We start from the raw sequence: 9962 nt of genomic DNA, 5'->3' as shown, positions 1-9962 counted from the left end.
GGGGACTCCAGATCAGTCACAACTACTAGGGAGATGCAAAGACCACCAGCTTTCTTGCTGTGATGCCCTGTGTTCAGTGGCAGGGTCACTTGAAAGTGGAATCAACCCTGATGGGGACTCCAGATCAGTCACAACTACTTGGAGGGGAATGCAAAGACCACCAACTTTCTTACTGTGGTGCCAGATGTTCAGTGGTAGGCTCACTTGAAGGCAGAGTCAACCTGGATGGGGACTCCAGATCAGTCGCAACTACATGGGAGAAGAACACAAAGAACACCAGCTTTTTCCCTGTGGTGCCAGATGTTCAGCGGCTGCCTCACTTGAAGGCGGAGTCAACCCTGACAGGAACTCAAGATCAGTAACACGTACTTGGGAAGAGAATACAAAGTCCGCCAGCTTTCTTGTTGTGGTGCCAGATGTACAGTGGCAGGCTCACGTGAAGGTGGAATCAACCGTGACGGGGACTCAAGATCAGTCACAACTACTTGGGAGTAGAACACAAAGACCACCAGTTTCTTGTGGTGCTGGATGTTCTGCGGTAGGCTCACATGAAGGCAGAATCAACCCTGAAGGGGACTCAAGATTAGTCACAACTGCTTGTGAGGAAAACACAAAGACCACAAGCTTTCTTGCTATGGTGCCAGGTGTTCCGTGGCAGGCTCACTTGAAGGCAGAGTCAACCCTGATGGGGACTCAAGATCAGTTACAACTACTTGGGAGGAGAACACAAACACCACCAGCTTTATTGCTGTGGTCCCAGATGTTCAGTGGCAGGCTCACTTGAAGGTGGAATCAACCTCATGGGGATTCCAGATCAGTCACAACTACTTGGAGGGGAATGCAAAGACCACCAGTTTTCCTCCTGTGGTGCCAGATGTTCAGTGGCAGGCTCACTTGAAGGTGGAATCAACCCTGATGGGAACTGGAGGTCAGCACAAATACTCGGGAGGAGAACAGTAAGACCGCCAATTTTCTTGCTGTGGTGCCAGATGTTCAGCGGCAGGCTCACTTGCAGGCAAAGTCAAGCTAGATGGGGACTCCAGGTCAGTCACAACTACGTGAGCGGAGAACACAAGAACGCCAGCTTATTTGCTGTGGTGCCAGATGTTCAGCAGCTGCCTCACTTGAAGGTGGAGTCAACCCTGACGGGAACTCAAGATCAGTAACAAGTACTTGGGAGGAGATCACCAAGTCTGCCAGCTTTATTGTTGTGGTGCCGGATGTTCAGTGGCAGGCTCACGTGAAGGCAGAATCAACCATGACGGGGACTCAAGATCAGTCACAACTACTTGGGAGGAGAACACAAACTCCACCAGCTTTCTTATTGTTGTGCCAGGTATTCAGTGGCAGGCTCAGGTGAAGGTGGAATCAACCATGATGAGGACTCAAGATCAGTCACAACTACGTGGGAGGAGAACACAAAGACCGCTAGCTTTATTGCTGTGGTCCTGGATGTTCAGTGGCAGGCTCACTTGAAGGCAGAGTCAACCCTGACAGGGACTCATATCAGTCACAACTACTTGGGAGGGAAACACAAAGACTGCCAGTTTTATTGCTATGGTGTCGGATGTTCAGTGGCAGGCTAACGTAAAGGTGGAATCAACCGTGATGGGGACTCGAGGTCAGTCACAACCACTTGGGAGGAGAATAAAAAGACCACCAGCTTTCTTGCTGTGGTGCCGGGTGTTCAGTGGCAGGCTCACTTGAAGGCGGAGTCAACCTGGATGGGGACTCCAGATCAGTCACAACTACGTGGGAGGAGAACACAAAGAACACCAGCTTTCCTGCTGTGGTCCTGGATATTCACTAGCAGGCTCACTTGAAGGTGGAATCAACCCTGAACGGGACTCAAGATCAGTCACAACTACTTTGGAGGAGAACACAAAGACCTCCAGACTTATTGCTGTGGTGCCGGATTATCAGTAGCAGGCTGAATTGAAAGCAGAGTCAACCTTGACAGGAACTCAAGATCAATCACACTACTTGAGAAGAGACGACAAAAACCACTAGCCTTATTGCTGTGCTGCCAGATGTTCAATGGCAGGCTCACTTGAAGCTGGAGTCAACACTGACGGGGCCTAGAGATCAGTCACATCTCCTTGGTAGGAGAACCCAAAGATCGCCAGCTTTCTTGCTGTGGTGCCAGATGTTCAATGGCAGGCTCACTTGAAGTTGGATTCAACCCTGCTGGGGACTCCAGATCAGTCACAACTACTTGGGAGGAGAACAGAAAGACTGCCAACTTTATTGCTGCGGTGCTGGATGTTCAGTGACAGGTTAACTTGATGGAAAAGTCCCCTTAAGGAAACTGGAAGTCAGTTACACTACTTAAGAGGAGAACGCAAAGACAACTAGCTTTCTTGCTGTGCTGCCGGATGTTCAGTGATAGGCTCACTTGACGGCCAAGTCAATTCTGACGGGGACATGACATCAGTCACACTACTTAAGAGGAGAACACAAAGACCACCAGCTTTCTTGTGGTGGTGCCAGATGTTCAGTGGAAGGCTCACGTGAAGGCAGAGTCAACTCTGACGGGGAGTTGAGATCGGTAACAAATCCTTGGGAGGAGAATATAAAAACCACCAGCTCTCTTGCTGTGGTGTCGGTTGTTCATTCTGTGGCAGGCTGACTTGAAGGCAAAGTAAACCCTGACAGGGACTCTACATCAGTCACAACTACTTGGGAGGAGAACAGAAAGACTGCCAACTTTCTTGCTGTGGTGCTAGATGTTCAGTGGCAGGTTCACTTGATGGCAAAGTCAACCCTTAAGGAAACTGGAAGTCAGTCACACTACTTAAGAGGAGAACACAAAGACAACCAGCTTTCTTGCTGTGGTGGTGCATGTTCAGTTATGGGCTCACTTGAAGTCAAAGTCAACCCTGGTGGGGACAAGACATCATTCACATTACTTAAGAGGAGAATACAAAGATCGCCAGCTTTCTTGCAGTGGTCCCGGATGTTCAGTGGCAGATTCACTTGCAGGCAGAGTCAATCCTAACGGGGACTTGAGATCAGTCACAAATAGTTCAGAAGAAAATAACAAGACTACCACTTTTCTTGTTGTGCTGTTGGATGTTCATTCAGTGGCAGACTCACTTGAATGTAAAGGTTAATCATGACAGGGACTCGACATCCTTCCAAAGTACTTGGGAGGAGAACACAAGGATCACCAACTTTCCTGCTGTGGTGCCAGGTGTTCAGTTGCAGGCTCACTTGAAGGTGAAATCAACCCTGACAGGGACTCGTGATCAGTCACAACTACTTGGGAAGAGAACACAAAGACCACAAGCTTTCTTGTGGTGCCGGATGTTCAGAGGCAGGCTTACTTGAAGGCAGAGTCAACTCTGTCAGGGACTCGACATCAGTCAGAACTATTTGGGTGGAGAACATAACCGCCAGCTTTCTTGCTGTGTTGAGGGATGATCAGTGGCAGGCTCACTTGAAGGCAGAGTCAACCCTGATGGGGACTCAAGAGCAGTCACAAGTACTTGGGAGGAGAACACAAAGACCACCAGCTTTGTTGTTGTGATGTCAGATGTTCAGTGGCAGGCTCACTCTAAGTTGGAATCAATCTTAATGGAGACTCAAGGTCAGTAACAACTACATTGGAGGAGAACACAAGGGCTGCCTGCTGTCTTGCTGTTGTTTTGGATGTTCAATAGCTGGCTTATTGGAAGGCAGAAGTATCTTGAAGGGAACTCCAGATCAATCAGAATTATTTTTGTTCAATAGCAGGGTCATTAGAAGATGGAATCAACCCTGCATGGAACTCGCTTTTACTTCAATATTTGGGTGTTGGGGGGAAAAAGTCAGGTCTTGGTGGAAGATTTGGAGGAAAACCCCTGGGTGGATAGGCATTCCTCACTGCAAATGGAGCATATGGTGGACCTGAGAAATCGCTTGGTGGAAAATCACGTGGAGAAACTCCAAACAGGGTTCCCGGAGGAGGTGGGGGGAAAGGAGTTCCTCTTCTCATATCGGTAACATATGTGTAATGCTCTCTGCCAAATCCTGTGTTTGGAACATCAACTGCAGAAGGATCTTTGTGTAAAAATTTGAATTTCATCTCTGTGTCTGCTAATTTTTGTCTGTACTTAGCATTTTCCTTCCTTAATCCTTTGAGGTTAATTTCAGCAGTCCGAGCTGCCAACCAATTGTCATGTGCTTTTTTCTTAAGGAGTAAAATCTGCTCTTGATAAGAAAGAATCATTCTTGCTTCTTGTAAAAGATGTTTCTGGCTTTCCTGAACTTGAGAATTTTCATTCAAAGCATCTTTTTTCGCTATCTTCAGTTGTTCGCCATTCCTTTGAAATATGTTCAAGGGCATTTTGGCTTCAGTTAGTCGTGATTTAAGGGATTTTGACAGGTCTTCTAGAGACTGTCTGATTTCTGAAATATCCACTATAAACTGATGTTGTCTAGAATGTTTGTATTTCTCTTCTTGTAACTTCTTTGTTAGATGTGGTATTTCATCCTCCGTTTCAGAAATGGACCTGTTCAGCTTTTCACAGGATGCCCATAAACTTTGTGCTTCTGCGGCCTGCTTCTCAAGGCTGACGTCCTGTAAAGATGACTCTCTTTCATAGCCTTCATAGCTTTTTTGTAGAAAACTAAATTTTTCAAGTAGGTTACATTTTTCTTTAATTTGCTCACAAAGCTCTACAGCGAGCTTTTTCTCTCTTCCCACATATAGCTGACTCCTGACTGATCTAAAACATCTCCACAGAAAAAGCGGAATAGCAACAAATCCAATAACACCTGCCCATATCACTAATTCCCACGGAAAACCATTAGAATTTGATACCATACTTTCCAGCAGTGCTGCCACAATCCTGTGTAGCTTCTCCATGACCAGCCCCAGGTAGGGCTCAGGAGTAGCTCCGGGTTTCTACGTATCACCAAGGCTGTTGTGGTGGTCGCCGCAGTAACCCCAGAACTTGGAATAAGTAGCCTTCAGTCTGGAACTGGAGCAGACCACTGTGGAACCGGCTGTGGGGGGAGCTGTGGACAGGGGCGGGGGCTGTGGACAGCACTGGAGAACAGGTAGCCTTCAGTCTGGAACCCGAATCTGCACGGGGCAACTGGAGCAGACCACTGTGGAACCAGCTGCAGGGGGATCTGGGGGATGCGGACACCCACAGGCCTCACAGGCCCGCACCGCCCACCCCGACCCCCATGTTACACTTTACATTGAGGTGGCGCAGGTCTGGGCCTGACCCCCACTTAAATTTTTTTTTAATTGGTAATATCATATTGTGTTAATTAGCTTTTTAATAATAAAAAGATTTGTCAAGGAAAGACTGCAAATTTATGATTCTTCAAAATTGCCTTGGCCATGATTTTGCTCTTCTATGTGAATTCTGCTATCAACATGTGAAGTTTCATTTAAAAAATCATTTTGGCTATTTTTTTTGTTTTGTTTTTAGAAACAGGGTCTCACTCTGTCACCCAGGCTGGAGTGCAGTGGTGCACAGCTCACTACAGCCTCAAAACCCTGGACTCAAGAGCTCCTCCCACCTCGGCCTTCCAAGTAGCTAGGACTACAGGTGTGTGCCACCACACTGAGACATTTTGGTATTTTGAATTGCCTTATATTTACAGGTGATTTGGGACAGATTTCCTTTTTGCATCATGAAGGTAACATTTTCCTTCTTTAAGATTATCTTTTGTGTCCTTGACAAACATTTTGTAATGTTCTATGTTGATGTTTTGTGCGTATTTTGTTTTTATTACTAGTTTAAGAGTAGATTTTAAAAAATCACCTGTTTTTTGACAGAGTCTCGCTTTGTCACCCAGGCTGGAGTGTGGTGGGTGCAATCTTGGCTCACTGCAACCTATGGCTCCCAGGTTTATCTGATTCTCATGTCTCAGCCTCTGAGTAGCTGGGATTACAGGCATGCACCAACAAGCCTGGCTAATTTGTGTATTTTTAGTAAAGACAGCGTTTTGCCATTTTGGCCAGACTGCTCTCGAACTCCTGGCCTCAAGTGATCTGCCCACCTCGGCTCCCCAGAGTGCCGGGATTATAGGCATGAGCCACTGTCTCAGCCGAATCACATTTCTTAATTGGTCACCAAATGCAGGAACACCATTTGAATTTATATTAAGCAATGTTTGTTTTTTAAAAAAATCTCTATGGTATGTTTTGTTAAAACAAAACATCAGAATGCATCCTACAAAATAAGCATATTGTTTGATAAAACTCAAACAAGAGTTACAACATAAAATGTAAAATTCATTAATTTGAATTTCAGGCATTTGAAGCCACTATTCTAAGTTTCAAACTGTTCCATTGCTTTACATTCTTTTTATTAGTGAGAATATACAGATATATCGTTACTGTCTTTTGATTTCTAAAACAATTATCATTTCCCTCCATCTTTAATAATTCAGTCAGTTATAGAATTACATATTACCATAGTAGTCTGAAGATTTTACTCGTTCCTGATGAGAAGTTTGATTAGATACCATTGACTGCCCTCTGTAGATACAGTCTATTCAGGGAGCAACTTAAAGTTTTCCCTTTTTCATGATGCTCTGCAGTTTTACTTTGGTAGCTGACTTAATTTTATTATTATCAACACTTAAAACTAATTTCCCATCTAGAGACATTTCTTTCTTCATTTCTAGTAAAATCTGTGTCATTATCATTTTGAGTATTACTTTTCTACCGTCTTTCTTTTCTTGGCCATTTGTCAACATTTATTAGCCAAAACCCTGTTAAATCTATTCGTTTATCCTCCAAGTTTCACAAGTGTTCTCATATTTTTTATATCTTACAGTTTCTAAGTTCTTAATTTCTTATTAATGAATTAGCATATTTATGCATTCTCACTTTCATTAAAGATTTCTTTGAAATTTTAATTATACTGACCATATTTGTCATTTCCAAGATATTTAAATGTTTCAATTTTAATATTTTCTTTTCTAACATATGTAATTTTGGCTCCTTGGTTGTCTCTATTTCTTGTTCTTTTCAATTTTTTACCTCCTTTGGCTCTTTGATAAACCCCAAATAAATATCATTCAGATTCTTCTGTCATTTCCATTTTCATTCACCTTCTGCTTGGTGGAGATTTTTAAGTTGCCTTTTTTAAGAATCCATGTGTTGGGGAAATTGAATTTTCACATTTTAAGGGGCTATTTTTTAACCTCTTTTTTGGTACTCATTTCTCTCTGCTGGATAAGACTGTCTCATTGAATTATCTTGGCACCCTTCTTTAACAAATCTTTTTAAACAAGTTGTGGTAGGAAAACTGGATATCTATCTTTAAAAATTAATTTGTACCCCTACTCTACACTATATGCAAAAATTAACTTCAAATGGATCAAAGACCTAAACACAAGAGATAAAACTATAAAACTCCTAGAAGAAAACACAGGCATAACTCTCAATAACCTTTCTTGATATTTGCTAAGAGAGCAGATTGTAAGTGCTCTGACCACAAAAAATGGTAATTGCTTGAAGACAGGAATACATTAAGTAGCTTCCCTGTAGTATTCGGTTTACTGTGTACATGTATATCAAAACATCACGTCACACACATTAAATACAGGCAATTTTAATAAAAAATAAAAAGTTTAAAGAAAAATACAAAATGAAGAGTTCTGATGGTAAATGTATTGCCTGCTGTCTGTAAAAATAGACATTTTTCCAGAGAAGACATACAAACAGCCAATAGGTATATGAAAGGGTGCTCAATGTCACTAATCAGGAAAATGCAGATCAAAATCACAATGGGATATCACTTGTTAAGAAGGTCATTATCGAGGAAAAAGCCAAATGGTAACAAGTTGTATTAGTCCATTTTCTCCCTGCGGATAAAGACATACCTGAGACTGGGCAATTTACAAAAGACAGAGGTTTAATGGACTCACAGTTTTCTACATTGCTGGGGAGGCCTCACAATCATGGCAGAAGGTGAAAGACACACCTCAAATGGCAGCAGACAAGAGAATAGAGAGCTTGTGCAGGGAAACTTGTTTTTTAAAACCATCAGATTTCATGACGCTTATTCACTGTCATGAGAACAGTGTGGGGAAAACCCGCCCCCATGATTCAATTATCTCCCACTGCGTCCCTCCAACCATACATGGGAATTATGGGAGCTACAAGATGAGATTTGGATGAGAACACAGAGCCAAATCATATCACGGGAGTTGGTGAGAACATTGAGAAATGGAAAACATTTTACTGTGTTGTGGGAATGTAGAGAATGATGCAGCCACGATGGAAAACAGTATAGAGGCTCCTCCAAAAATTAAAAATAGAACTACCTTGTGATCTAGCAATCCTACTTCTGGGTGTATACATCCAAGAGAATTGAAATCAGGATCCTGAAGCACTATCTGCATTCCCATGTTCACCGTAGCATTATTCACAATAGCCAAGATAAGGAAACAAACTAAATGTCTGTCAACAGATGAATGGATAAAGAAAGTGGGGGCATATACATACCATGGAATATTATTCCACCCTAAAAAAAGAAGGAAATCCTTCCCTTTGTAGTAACATGAATGAACACAGAGGACATTAAGCAAAGTGAAATAAGACAGTCACAGAAGGACAAACACTAGGTGATTCCACTTACGTCAGACATTTAAAACAGTCAAACACCCAGAAGAGGAAAATAGAATTGTGATTACCGGGGGCTTGAATGAGTTGAAAATGGGCAACTGTTGCCTAATGGGTATAAAGCTTCAGTCAGGCAAGATGAAAAAGTTCTAGAGGTCTGCCATACAGCATAGTACCTATAGTTAAAATATTGCATTGTGTACTTAAAAACATGTTAGGAAGATAGTTCTGATGTTGTGTGTTTACCATACAAAAAAAATAATAAAGACCACACACATAAAAGAATACAAGGAAAGTTTTGAAAGTTATGAATATGTTTATTTTATTTATTTATTTATTTATTTATTTATTGAGACAGAGTTTCGCTCTTGTTACCCAGGCTGGAGTGCAATGGCGCGATCTCAGCTCACCGCAACCTCTGCCTCCTGGGTTCAGGCAATTCTCCTGCCTCAGCCTCCTGAGTAGCTGGGATTACAGGCACGCGCCACCATGCCCAGCTAATTTTTTGTAGTTTTAGTAGAGATGGGGTTTCACCATGTTGACCAGGATGGTCTCGATCTCTTGACCTCGTGATCCACATGCCTCGGCCTCCCAAAGTGCTGGGATTACAGGCGTGAGCCACCGCGCCAGGCCCAAATATGTTTATTACCTTGATTGCATTAAATGGTATCACATGTGTGTGCATGTTCAAACTCAACAAAATACATATTGAAGACCAAAGAAAGCAATTCTAATTCCAGGCACAAGGCAACTGAGAAAATAATTATCATTTCTAACTATTAAAGTCAACCTTCTACTAATGTGCAGAAACATAGAAACCGAGGACAATACTTAAAATGAAGAAATTAAAAAACATATCTATAAAACTGACTGTGCATCTACAACTGAATTTTCTAAGAATAAACACTGCTTTTACCAGAAACTTAAAGAAAAAGGTGGTAATTCAGGCAAATAAAAAGGAAGAAGCAAATTGAATAGAGTTGATGACTGATTGGAAATACCAACCTTCTTAACTTAAACATCTTATTTCTTTTTCTAAGTTAGAGTACAACTTAGAAAACGGCAAGCAGAGTGTTAAAAATTTATTAGCAAAACCCCTCTAAAATCAAAACGTTCCTCTCTCTTTCTTACTCATAACATGCACACCCACCAGCACATTCTACTGACAGTAATAAATATGCTATCCAGATAGAAGAAACTTTAATGTTTTATAATATTTGCTCCATGATTTAAAGGAACCATCAGGTTATAGTTAAAGTCTGTCTGCATTACCGTCTCAGTCTCACTTCTTTCACTTCTTCTCTTTGCAAAAAAATGTCATTTTACTGAACATTAAATATTTAGATCTAGGTCATTCTGTTTAAATGCTGTCTGAATATTTATGTAT

This window comes from Sapajus apella, unplaced genomic scaffold, assembly GCF_009761245.1.
Source record: "Sapajus apella isolate SASKATOON/1434 unplaced genomic scaffold, GSC_monkey_1.0 scaffold927, whole genome shotgun sequence".
NCBI lineage: Eukaryota > Metazoa > Chordata > Mammalia > Primates > Cebidae > Sapajus > Sapajus apella.
This window is presented reverse-complemented; position numbering follows the sequence as displayed.